Source organism: Castor canadensis, chromosome 10, assembly GCF_047511655.1.
Source record: "Castor canadensis chromosome 10, mCasCan1.hap1v2, whole genome shotgun sequence".
NCBI lineage: Eukaryota > Metazoa > Chordata > Mammalia > Rodentia > Castoridae > Castor > Castor canadensis.
In genome coordinates, this window is record NC_133395.1 from 53174045 (window position 1) to 53188438 (window position 14394).

Genomic DNA, 14394 nt, shown 5'->3' on the forward strand with positions numbered 1-14394 from the left:
TCAGCTAGCATAGATAAGTCTGTAATAAAACATCTCAAGCCCCAGCTGTTAGAAAAGCCACTTGAAAGATTTATGCTATTGTTTCTATCATCTAAGCATTTTTCTATATTGCACATTTTCCCAGCCCACATAATCTAATATTATCCTGCACCTCCACTATTAAATGTTGATTAGGAGAAAAATGGGAGAGCTTTTGAATTTTTTGACTTTTCACAAGGTAAAATATTCTTGAGAATGCTTGTCATCTTAGTATTTACTTTCAGCAAATTCTAGAAGTTCAAGAATCATTCTGGCGTCAGGTATATTCATTAGTCCACTATATTCCTTTAAGTAACCTTCTTTTTGAACTCAACCCCTTAATTTTCAGGATTCTCACTCAGGTTTACTTTTAATATCTTCATCTACTCTGGTCCTTTTCTATTAACTTATGTACATGATCCAGTTTCTTTCAAGATAAAACATAGCATTTCAGGAACTTTCTTCACAATTTTCCTCCCACCAGTAAGTTTTGTGGGAGTAAGTTCCCTTCATTATTATGTCCATAATCTCACCTCTCATTTAAATCTTCATAATTCCTACCCTTTTAATTATAATTATGTAATTATAATTATATATGTACATATAACTATATAATTATATAGATAGTTTATATATATAATTATATATAAATGTGACTACTTTTATCATTATAATTACTATAGTTATGCTCTGATTGTTTCCCTAGTCAGTTTTCCTCCTCTGACTCCGCTTCCATTTTGAGCTTCAGATCTGTATACCCAACTGTTCATAAGGTCTACTGACTTGTATATGCTAGAGACACTGCAATTCAATACATCTGTACCTGGAATCATATCTTCCACATATGTCTGTTCATTTTCCTCTTCACCTTAACCCAATGAATGCCACTGCACATTACTTCTCCAAGCATAATTCATAATCATCCTTTATTTTCTCCTTTTTTCTTTTTAAATATATTTTTATTGTCATTGTTCTAGGGATACATTATGACATTAACCAAAGTTCTTATAATATATTCTAGATGGATTCACTCCTTCCATCGTTCTCACTTACCTACCCCCAGTTCCTGAAACAGTTTCAATATGTCTCATTTTTCCATTTTTCTATATGAGTATATAATATTTATACTACATTTATCCTTCTGCACTCTTTCCTTATACCCCCCCACACACTGCTACCAGGATCTGTTTTATCTTCCTGTTCTCAGTTTTGAGAAAAAGACATTTTTGTTTGTTTAGGATAACTATGCAGGGAGTTTCATTGTGATATTTCCAGGTATATATGTATTATAAACTGGATTGGTTCATCCTCTCTGTTTTTCTCTTCTCTACCTTAGTCCCCTTCTTATGGTGATTTCAACATTTAAAGAAACTCACTGATATGAAAAGAGAACAAAACCAAAAAAGAAAGGTAAAGCAACAAACATGAAATTCTATCCAGGTCTCTTGATTCCTACTGGTGCTCTTCTCATTTTAAAAAATGATTTTTCCATTTGGATTCCTGAAACAACTTCACGATTGGTATTTCTATCATTAGAGTTATTCCTAATCTTCCCATTCCCTTAAGGAAAATGCAGTGCCATGCATTCAATACACTACATGCATGCTTCTCTTCTTTCCCAGATTCATGGCTCCATATTATGCTGATTCGTCATCAGATGGATTCTTCTTTGTGAGTCCACCCGTGTCTTCCCATGACCTTCTTACAAGGACATCAGCCATTGTATTTAGGTATGACCACATCTTAACTTACTACATCTGCACAAGTCCTAGTGCAAAATAAGGTCACATTCTGAAATTCTATACAGACATAAATTTTGAAAGAACATTATTTATCCCAGGTAGGATGCCCTTTATTTCTCTTCCTATTGCAACTGAACAGCTCTTAGCATACCACTTATGATATTTTAGTGAGAATTCCTACCAATGTTTCTTTACCTCAATTGCATAAATACAACCAGTATGCTTACCTCCTTAGGGCATTTTGTTTTCAGTCAGGCAATGCCTGACAGAGAGGAAAGTCTCAATGCATATTTGAAAATAAAAACAAAGAACAGAAGATAAGAAAACTCTTCTTGAAATTCTCACTGTTTTCTCAGAGTTTTTAGTATGACTCCCGAAAGTAAAACAGACTTTGAAGTTAAGACTTTCTTTAAAAAGAAATTCATTTTCCTTTTCCTTACTTCCTTCAGGTCATTTTCAGAGCAAACACATAAATAAAAAGAATAAAATCTACAATATACTAGGGTCTTCTGAAGGTATGTTACATTTCATTTGGCCAATAATTATTATGTGGGGTTTTTTAGAGGAGTATTGCTTCGCTTCATGCTTTATCTTGCAAATCCCTAAAGATATCTCTAACTTAAATCATTTAATTTTTCTGTTAGAATAGGTATCGAGTTCTCTCCCTACTCTATTGCTTTTCATAAAGATATTTCTGTACATTTCTGTAACAGATTAAGTAACTATACAGCCTATAATCACATCTCCCTCACCCTTCCCATGCATTTTATGTGCATCTTTCTGAAAGTACCTTAGAGTGTTGTGCTAGCTAGAATACCAGGGAGCTGAAGTCCTTCAGAAGCCCTCAGACAAGAGTAAATAGTTACACCAGGATGAGCAAACTCAGAATCAATCTAAAGGTCCTTGAGATCACTAACCAAATAAACTACCAGCACTCCAGTCCTCACTGGGGATCAATCATAAAGTTAGACCTAATCTAAGAAACCTCCTCAAACTCTTCTAGTACAATTTATCATACTCTGTTATCTATTTCCTTGTTTTTTGATACTGCTACTATGTAGTACATTATATTCACTGTGTCCCAGTGTCTAGCATTAGTGCTTATAGTCTAATAGGAACTGATAAACATTTCTGGTTCTTTATTCTTTAGTGTCTGTATAAATCATTTCACAACTTTATTATCATATGGCAAAAGATGAACAGAAAGCTAGAGACATTTAGGTAAGGCACTTGATATTAGAAAGTATAATTTTTAACTTGAAATAAGCTATATTAGAATAGATATATTTGCTTTTGTAAACAAAACCAGTGATCATATATTTTATAATGAAGGAAAATTTAAGCATATTGTACATGTCTCTTTACTTCTATAGAAACTTATCACTTGAACTAATATTATTTATTTTAAAATTTATTTTGAACTTTTTTTTTGGTGAACTGGTGTTTGAACTCAGGGCTTTGCACTTGCAAATAAGGCATTCTACTGTTTGAGCCCACCACCAATCCTATTTTGCACTCTTGAACATACTTTTGAAATTTATTTCCATGGCCATGGTTAAGTCATTCACTATTTGATAAGCTACTAATAATTTTCTTAGCACATATCACAAATTCTACTTAAAATGATTTCAAAAGACACTCTTGAAGTTGTACTGTTGCAAAAATACACACCTATACATAGATACACCCATTTCATAATAGCAATATCATACTATTACTTTGAAGGGAAAACATACACTTAACATTCACTTTACTTGTTTTCTGAACATTGAAAATGCAGTCTGAATGGATTCTTTGCATTTAAATGAAAGCCCATTTTATTTTATTTTTTGATGTTTATTCCTGTCATCGATTTCCACTTCCATTACCAAATTGTTTTCTCTTTCTTGGGTGGCTTTCACTGAATCAAAAGTATGCATTGTTCTGAAATCAGATTTACTCGGTTTTATCTACAACGTGATATGAAACCTGTGTTTCATTCCCCCCATTGTCTTCTGTTTTCTTATTATACCTACAGCTGTGAGAAGAGTTGAGCTCACAAATGATTCTGTCAATCTTACCACCATGAAACAGCATATTTAAGTTTGCATCTTGGGCACATTTACGTAAATGTCCTACCTGAAATATTCTAATGTACCTGCTGCTAAAATTAACATGCTTTGAAAAGAAATAATGTTTTCCTAGAGGAAAAAGTAACTATAAAATGAACATCATTGCTTTAATCTGCAATGAAACATTGAAAGTGATACTTTTAAAATTTTCCCTAAAGTTTGCATTTTGAAAAGCATTGCAAACTTTTTCCACACTACATTACAAATTGCGAGGAACAATTCAAAAATTAAAAAGACTGAGAGTCTGGCAAAGGTTTTGATATATGCCTATGAATCAGTTTACTGCTTTTCCAATTATAGAAAAACATAAGTAGAAGAAAAAACATAATTATTCTTATGTTATATAGATTAAAGATGGTCAATAATTACCAATAACTACCAGAAAATATGAATTTTTTTATTGCAAAAAAAATTTTAAATTTTTAGGTATAGCTCAATTTATTTATACCTACAATTGATCATTCCTTTGGGTAACTTCATTTTTCTAGTCAGAAGGTTGAAGTGAAACTGGGAGCAGTGGTGCAAGCCTGTAATTAGAATTACTTGGGAGACTCAGTCAGGAATGCTAGTTCCAGACCCCAGAAATGAGTATATCTGTGAGACCCTGTCTCAAAAAAAATGAAAATGAAAAGGCAGGTTGAGATATTCTTAATATAATTCTGATATTTTGAAGCTGACCATTTCTACCCATTTAGAATTCATAGAATTTTGAAGTTCCAACCATTACTTCCTTTTCAGTCATGCCTCTTTCCTGGATTTAATTTAGGCAATTAAACCTACAATGCTTCTGTAAGAAAGGAATGACTTTTTCTCTATTGCCTGAGACATATTTTTCCAGTGGAAAGAATTTGCTGAATAACATTATATCCATTATAAGTTTTCAAAATGGGTAACATTATGTCAAAATGGGTGTTACAACTATGCTCCCAATATTGATCCTAAATTCTGAATTTTAAGTAACCCTTTTTTTATTAAAAAATTGTTTTATTGATTTTCTACATTACAGATGAAGATGAGTACCAGTACCCTTTAACTTCCAACTTGAAAGCCATCCAACTCTATCCAATTTTTCTTAAAATTCTGCTAACAACAGAGTTAGTTATTTTCTGAACTTTCCTTGCTTGCGTTATTCTCTCAGGTGCAACCAACAGGAACAAAATCACACTCACTTTGCTTTTTCACCTCTTCATTGAAAGCTAAACTTCTAAGTTACCACAGATAATACTTTTCCTAAATATTTCAACCACTGCCTGATATGAACTACCAGCTTTCTAGTTTTTAAAACCTGTTTCCTTTTACCCAGTATCTGTCCTCAAGGCCCATGCCACATATTCTAGATAATCAGTCAAGAAACACCTGATCCAGTGTAAGGTTGTGTCAGTCATGCTGGGCCCAATTATTCCGTGGAAAAGAACAACTTGAAAATCTTAGTATCTTGGAACAATATTGCCTTATTTATGAGATGTGTTACATCACATGTCATCACAAGGGCTCTTTTCCAGGCTGATGGAGATTTCATTTTAACACATTACCACAGTTAGGAGAAAAATAAGAAAGGAGGATACACAAAGTGTTAGCTCTTAAAAGTTTTCTGAGAATCTCATGAACTACTTTTGCTTACATTTTACTGATCAAAACAAGTAAGATGATGTACTAGATTCAAAAATATCCTCCCAAATTCATTCCAATGTGGAACAACAGAATGTGAATTTATTTGGTTATAGTGTCTTTACAGTTGAAACTAGGTAAAGTGAGGTCACATTATATTAGAGTAGTTTCCAAGTACAATGACAATGTTCTTATTTAAAAACAGAAAGGCATGTGAAGATGCACAGACATACATTGAAGGAAGCTACATGGGGATGAAAACAAAGATTGGAATGATGTATCTGTAAATCAAGTAGCAAAAAGGATTGTTGGCATTTGCTGAAGGCTGACAGAAAGACATGATACAGATTATCACTCAGAACCTTCAGGAAGAATTAAACTCATCCTTGATTTTGGAATTCTGTGCTTCTAGACTTTAAGAGTACATTTCTTTTGTTTTGAGTCACCAAGTAATTTGTTGTGAAAGCCCGAGGCAACTAATTTATACAGGATGCTTGAATCCAAAAGGGTGCAGATGAATAATCTTCCCATAGATGGGACATTAAATATGACACAAGTTCTAAACATAGATTATTTTTAAATGAATGTGACTATAGTGATGAGATGTCTGAAATCAGGTTTATGATTTTTAACCTATATTTTCAAATGCTGGTCTTTAATAATTATTATTCTCTTATTTCTGAGAAAATTGAATTAAAACAGGTTGAATTAAAGTGGTGATCTATTAGACATAAATAAATGGAGCTCACAAAAGCATAGATATTTAGGAAATTACAAAATATTTTTATTTAGGGAATGTTTGTGTTTGGTTTCACATATGCAAACTAAATATTTTAGACATTTAGAGTTGTATAACACAATATCAAACTAGGTGCTTGATCCAAAACAAAAATTTATTTCTCACTTTCCTGGAAGCTGGGAAGTCCAAGATCAAGATACTAAAATATTTGGTATCTTGTACCAAGGGCCCACTTCTCATGGATGGCTGTTTTCTCATTGCAAGTTCACATGAAAGATTGGGAGAAAGAGTTTGCCATTCTTTTATAAAGACCCTAATGTCATTCATGAGAGCTGCACCCTTATTACCTAAATCACCTCCCCAAATCAACTAAAATGGGCAGTATGGCTTAAGGTATGAATATTTGTGGCTACCCAGACCTTTAGATCATAGAACCAATCATTCTGAGAACAAATAAAATTAATAAATAAGATTTCTTCTAGCCCTTTTGTTCCATGTGGTATTAGGAAATAAAATATGCAACCCCTGAATTCTCTATGATTTTTTTCTGAATTAGAATATATTCACTTTTAAGTTATCCGTTCTTTTTCAAAATGTGTGTGTTTATTATTTTTCTGTAAAAAAATCATTTATAAAAATAATGGAGACCCAAGCCTTAGACATGGAGGAACATTTCAGATAAGAAGTTTGGTGAAATTTAAATAGCAAACCAACCTCAACCTATTGGTTCAGGTTTATGTTATTCATCACAATTAGAAATAGTGCTTAGAAAATGCAATTGTAAAGTATAGTATTTCCCATTAATATCAGTACCCCTTATAAAACCTTAGTACGTCAGTTACTTTAATCCTAGATAGCCATCTCTCTCAAGAGAATCTTGATACTAGGAAGTTAGCAAGAAAGACTTTGGTGATAGAATTGAACATAATTTCTTATTAACTTGTGAGTTCATAGTGCAGAGTAAGACCAGGAGGCAATGAGTCATAACTTAGAAATGAGATGACTCAAGGAGGAAAGAAATGGTACCACTTATAATGTAAATAGTATGTGCTAGGGAAAAACACTTCAGACAAAAAGGTTGACTCTTGTATATTTTTATGAAATATTTAAAATTTGGGAAAACAAGTATATTTGTGAAGTCAATAAAGGCTATTTAAAGCCATGCAGTAGATCTATCAAATAATATACTTGTGGAAAAAATCAATTATTATTTAAGTTATGGTATAGAAGTCTCTTGAGGACAATGACAAAACTGCTTAGATCTAGCACAGAATTGGGGAGTGGAGAATGAAGGGTAAAGAAAGGAAAATGAGCAATGGAGGTGAGTAAGTTTAATGATTTCTCTACTAGTCTTAACTCTGAACACTAGCTCTGATCTCCATTTCAAGATGAGCTTTTGGTTTTGATTCCCATTGGCTTGAGCAGCTATTGGTGACATTTTCTCTTCAACTTCTTTGGAGAGGGAAGACAGTCAAATGAGCTGAGCTTGATTATGCTAAATTTCAATGAGCAGAACAAGTTTCGGGTAACTTTTGTATAAGTAGAAATCAGATGTTCTGAATAATTGAAGAATGACAGAATTTTGAAAGATTATCTTAGGTTCACACTCTTTTCCAAAGTATTGATCCCCTTGACTCTCTTATCTGAACAGAAAAAGGCATTGATAACAATTTTAACACATAAATTTTTTTAGTCCATAGTTCATAATGTTAATATGATTCAATTTATTTGAATGATGAGGACATCAAATGTAAATACTCTTAAATGCATTTATACTTGTATTTATGGCATTCATTCATATATAAAAGATAGATATATTAGTACTTAAACTACATGAAATACATGCATGCAACAACATCATTGTGATTCAAGAGTTATATTAAGGAAGTAATTAAATAGGGATTCTTAAAAGATGAAAATGTTAATACTAATTTACTTCTTGTAATCCATATATACATATAATGTACATTTTTTTAAAAAATCATTTTGAGAAGATGCTGTCAAATGAGTGCTTTGTCAATTTAATAAGAATAAACAATAATGTAAGCAATAAACATGGTATAACAATTATGGGACCAGAAAAGTCAAATGTCTCAATTTCATTTCATTTCTATTAGTGATGAAGAGCATAGACTTAGAAGTGTAGAAATCCAAAATTCAAATAGCCCTTTCAAACCTTTTTAGCTGCATGATCCGGGAGAAATTTATGTAACTTAACTTCAACATTTCCTTTCTTGTTTGAAAATGGGATATTTTCTTCCAATAAAATCTTGAGCATTGAAGGAGGCAATCAACATAAAGTGATTATCACAGATGTAAGCATATCATTAGCACCCTATAAATATTGGATGTTATTGATCTCTCACAAGAATGAATTTCCAATTGGGAATAGTAAAACAAGTATCAGAGGAGAAACTGTATACAAATGTAAGTAAGGACATTGCAAAGCATACTAGCTGCACTACTTGAATTTAAGTGTCTGGCTTGTGCACTTTACAAGAGCTGAAGAGTTTTACCAGTTAGGGTTAATGAGCTCTACTAGATATCTGGAAGTATTCTCTGTATAAGACTGAATCCAACTCTAGTCTCATGATTCAAAAGGAGTAAAAGTTAATATTAAAATAGAGAAGTTTGTATTCTATAATTGACCATTAACAGTCAATTATGTAATAATTTAGGAGAAAACAGATCATCAGCAATCAACATAAAATCATTGAGTACAGAATATTAGAGAGAAGAAAATAAATCCAAGGGTAGTTAATAAGGTAGCATTATGTCTTGCTTGACATTAATCTTGAGTCTATTTCTTTTCCTACATTAGCTAGTAAGATGATAGATGGTTACTCTTTAATCTCTGACTGATTCACTACAGATGGTGACAAGAAGGCAGTGAAGGGTTCATGAAGGTGGATGGGGTGGATAAAGTGTAAGGTCCCAGCCTTCCTGGGGCTCAGGGATTTCCCTAAGTGTAAGACTTTCAAAAGAAAACCCAGGAAAGTCAAGTCTAACAGAGGCAAGTTGGTCACCCAATAACTAGAAATAAGGAATAGGGGACCCAGCATATTTGCAGGTCCTTGCTATGGGAAAAGTACATGGATCGCCTCAAAATTTCTTTTATATTAGGATAAAAAAATATAAGTTTCTTGACTGATTGTAATACTCTGAAGATATAAAAATCAAGACCTTACTATGATAAGTCACATATTTTGTGGCATACAGTAATTAAATATGTGACATTAATAAATATATCATTCAATCTTACAGTAACTGAAATATTTAATGTTACTATCCATGTGTTACAGCTTTTTTTTCCATTTTTCTTTTTTTTTTATTGTTTTATTATTCATATGTGCATACAAGGCTTGGGTCATTACTCCCCCCTGCCCCCACCCCCTCCTTTACCACCCACTCCACCCCCTCCCTCTCCTCCCCACCCCCTCAAGACCCAGCATAAACTATTTTGCCCATATCTCTAATTATGTTGAAGAGAGAGTATAGGCAATAATAGGAAGGAACAAGTGTTCCTGGTTGATAAAAGGATAGCTATACAGGGAGATGACTCACATTAATTTACTATACGTGTGTGTTGCCTTCTAGGTTAATTCTTTTTGATCTAACCTTTTCTCTAGTTCCTGGTCCCCTTTTCCTATTGGCCTCAGTTGCTTTTAAGGTATCTGCTTTAGTTTCTCTGCATTAAGGGCAACAAATGCTAGCTAGTTTTTTAGGTGTCTTACCTATCCTCACCCCTCCCTTGTGTGCTCTCGCTTTTATCGTGTGCTCAAAGTCCAATCCCATTGTTGTGTTTGCCCTTGATCTAATGTCCACATATGAGGGAGAACATATGATTTTTGGTCTTTTGGGCCAGGCTAACCTCACTCAGAATGATGCTGTATTTTGGTTGTTCTCTCATCAAAGGTAGGGAGAAAAAGAGAAAAAAAAAAAAAGTCTGGAGACAGTTCTGAGAATGGTATCTGCAGCTGTGGCTTGCCTGCCCACTGCTGTCAGCCTGCTGTTGTTGGAGGCGCTATTTATGCAGATCTCTGGGGTGAGCTTAGCACTCACCTGGCCCTGCAGGCTTTGTTTACTCAGAGTTCTCCTGTGCGTGAGCCTCTGCTACAAGCTTTCCCCTTTCCAAGCACACTGGGGAAGGTGACATTACACCCGCATTCTCAAGCCTGTGTGTTTATTTACAGTTTATGTGGGAAGTGGGTCTTCCACCCTCTCCTGTGCAGTTTTCCTCCAACCACCACTTTTACAAGCTTTCCCGTTCCTGGTTGCTGGGCATGCACCCCCGCTCCCACCAGAGCCTCTCCGGCCTGCCCAACTTGTTTATTTACAGTCCTGGGAAGGATTCCCTTCCCCCAATCTTCACACTCAGTGTGCCCCACCCTCTTTCCCACATGTCTTTATTGTTCTTATTGCTTATTAGTCAGTTTCTTTTTTTCTCCCCAGGTGGAGGTCGGTCTGTCCAGGGGCCTATGCTGCTCTGGCCCAGGCTTGTCTGTGGGAGTACCACGGTACTGCGAAGCTCACCTTGTCTGCGTCTTCCCAAGCCTTCTGGGCACAGGCGACTGGTGGCCCGGGGGCCCTCCTTGTTTCACCATTTAATGTGAAGTGGAGATTCTCTGTGCCGGCTGGAGGTGTGGAGGGGTCAAAGTTTTGCCTTTTCTCGGTGATTTTGCCTGCAAAGTGTGTCTCCAGCATCTCTCCAAGGTTTCACTATAGGAGACTCGCTTTCTGCTTCTTCCCTCTAGCTGCCATCATGCCCCCTTTCTGTATTATGCTTTTGTTAAATAAAATGTTTTTGTTTTCATTTTTATATTTATTTTTCTTCTTCCAGTGTTAATCCTTTTTGTATAAGTTGAAAGGAATGATTTTTGAGTACATTTCTCTCTTATTCATTGGGGGAATTCCAGAAAGAAAATTGTTCAATATTCAGCACATGTTATAAATTTAGCATAAGTTTTTGTAGACTCTTTATCAATTTGTTTTCTCTTCCTCTATTTCTAGCTTGTGTTCATTTTTATAAGAATGAGTTTTGAATTATATCAAGTGCAATGTCTACATTAATTGAAATAATCACATGATTTTCCCCTCTATCCTGTATGTGACAAAATTGAGATTTTAAAAACAAACATAAATGTTAGTGCACCATTGTTATTGGAAAATGTATCATTTAATTATATGTAATGTCACTCTTACAAGTTGTGGAATTTTCTTTGCTAATATTTTATGTAAAATTTTGTATCTATGTTTATCAGAGATTTTAGATTATCATTTATTTTTCCTAAAAGTGTCCTTGTTACGTGTTGGCAAATGAACTATTCTCTTACTATAAAACAAACTAGAAAGTTTGACCTATTTTGGTCTCTTAAATTTGTACAGTAGTGGTTGTATTTCATATTTTAAATATTTGTAAAATTTTGTAAATGAAGCCACAGAGTCCTGAAATTTTCTTTGTGGATAGGTTTTAAATTATAGATTCAATTTTTCCACAATAAGACTATTTTGGTTTTCTATTTCTTCTTGGGTCAGTGTTAGCTAATCATTTCAAAACGTATTTATCCATACATATAAACTTTCATATTTATTACCATAAATTTTTTATCACTTTTCATATTCTTAGTTTGTGGGAATTTATAATGATTTCTTTTTTGTCCAAATATTGGAAATTTGTGTTTTATCTCTAATTTGTGTATTTTGCAACCCTTCTATGATTTATCCATTTTATTAATCTTTCTCAAGGAAGTTTCTGATTCAACAGTGTTCTCAGAAATGATTTTATTTTGTATTGACTTTTGCTATTTTTTTTTTCACACACTTTCTTTTAAGTAACCTGATAACATTAGTTTATTTACACACTGGTCTTGTTGAGTTTCCCTATTTGGTAACATTTTGTATGTATTGTCAGATATCATTTTGGGGAGAATTTATTCATTCCCATGTGACTCCACTAGTAGAGGACATCTGAAAGCTTTTAGATATTTTTTGTGGACTTTGCTCATATATTTTTTGATATATATCCTTTTGATGGAATAAAATATAAGTGTTAGTAAAACAGTTTTTTCTATGTCCTGAATATTTTTCTACCATATCATTGTTAAGGTACTTTAGGGTACCCAAACACACTTTAATATTTCAAAAAAAAAGATGAAGTAAAGAAATAAAGAAGGAAAGAATGAAGTAGTTTTTAGGAGAGACAGACAGACAGACATAGAGAAAGACAGAGAGAGACAAAGAAAATATTAATATAGCCTGAACTTCACCCTTGTCCAGAATCTGTTGCCGGGAATTATCTCTAATTTGGAAATGTCTTTGCTTCTGTTCTTCACCAGACTCAGAACTTTCAGTCCAGGGCAGCCATTGTCTCTTTCAATTCTCTCCTATACCTGGGCCCCTGAGAGTGGCCTGGGCACTGAGGCTATGGGTCCTCTGAGCTCCCATCCAGACTTGTCCCATGGCATGGGCCCTGGGGTCCTCTTTCTGTGCAGTACTTCTTGCTTGTTCTTCACTCAGTTTGACCACTGTAAGTGCTGTACCCTGTAATAAGCCAAATAAAAGGTGGTGGAGAAAAAGAGAATTAGGAAAAAAAGCTATTATTTTATTTACTTACTGCCTACAATGCATCACTAATGCAGATTAGATTTAGAGATCTATGGAATCATTAGCTCCTACAGATACAGTTAAAAGGGTAGACAGGAGGAATACAAGTAACATGCCTAACTGATTTTGAAAGAAAGGAATGACTACTGAAGGACAACAGATAATAGAAATTATGAATAAAAAACTTATTTAGAATTTATTTGAATACTGGCCACTTATTTATAGAAAGCTTGCTTTGTTACTACCAGAAGCAGACTAAAATTTTTTTTAGTTTCAAAAAATGCAAAGAATGTGTGTGTGTGTGTATTCTTGTTCTCTTGTGGTAAACTCTGTTTATTTGATAAATAAGAACTTTTCACCAAGTAATTCTGCATCCTCTATGTTGTTATTTTGCTATGCTGCTATTTACACTTGACCAACATGCAATGAGAAATAGAATATGGACCCTGACTTCCAGATTCACTATGTCTTTGGGTCTAAAGACATGCAGATACATAGTACCATAACTGAAATACCAGGAACTTTGGAGACACTTAGATACATCTGCTCCTACCAGGAAAGCAGAAATGTGGTTACCAAGAAAATACATGATGGTGCCTGTGCATTAGTTCTCTTGGTCTATTAATAATGCACAGTTGAGACATGTAGGCCCAAAGTGACCACGTGAAGAGGAGTGATCTGACCAAGAGATTCTTTATTGCCAGGTGGGAGAGGGAAAGAGCCAAGAGCATGAGAGAGAGAAGGGCTGGGACTTAAATACCCCCTTAGCGAGACTGGGCATGAGCTGGTTGGTTAGGATCTTATGGTTTATGCAGATTGGAGTTTTGGGGCTGAAGGGGAATTTACATTAGACTTGAGGCAGGACCGTAATTCTGGGAAATAGAAACTTAAGGGTGCAGTAAGAACCAGAAACCTATCAGTGCCATTATTGCCAACATTCCTCCCTTTTTTGTTTGTTAAGGAAGGGGGGTGTTGTGTTCATTCTGGCTTCTTTGAGCTGGCAAGGGGTGGCATAAGGGAAGGGAGAGTTAGTTGGCAAACAATGTTGGGGTGGTTAGTACCATGATGGCGTACATGCAGGCTCCGAAAATGAAAATTTCCACCTTCCTGAAGTTGATGAAGGTCCCTTGCAGCCACAGGTCATAAAGAGTCTCGAGCCAATCCTCTTGGCTCTGTATGACAGGTAATAGCCATCCATCCTCACGTAGGGAGTTGAGGAATTGTAGCAGGCATTCTGTGAGGGGTCCATGATATTTATAATGCAGTATCCCGGTAAGATCCATCATAGGTGTCCTCTGGTTAGATTACAAGGGGTTGGTATCCCTGGAGGAGAAGCTGGTTGAAAGTTTGATTAGAGATTTTGTTTATCTGGGATCTGAGAAATTGTAGTAAAGAGAGTAGGAGGGTGCACAGAGTAACAAGCATGAGCAAGGGACCCAAGAAAGGCAGAAGCCAGGTGACAAGGGGAGAGTTTAGTAGGTTGGTGAAGGTGTTTTTAGTGGGTCTCTTTAGGAGGTCCTCAGCCAAGTCAGTTAACTTTTTAACATTTTGTTCTAAAACCCCAGACTCATTG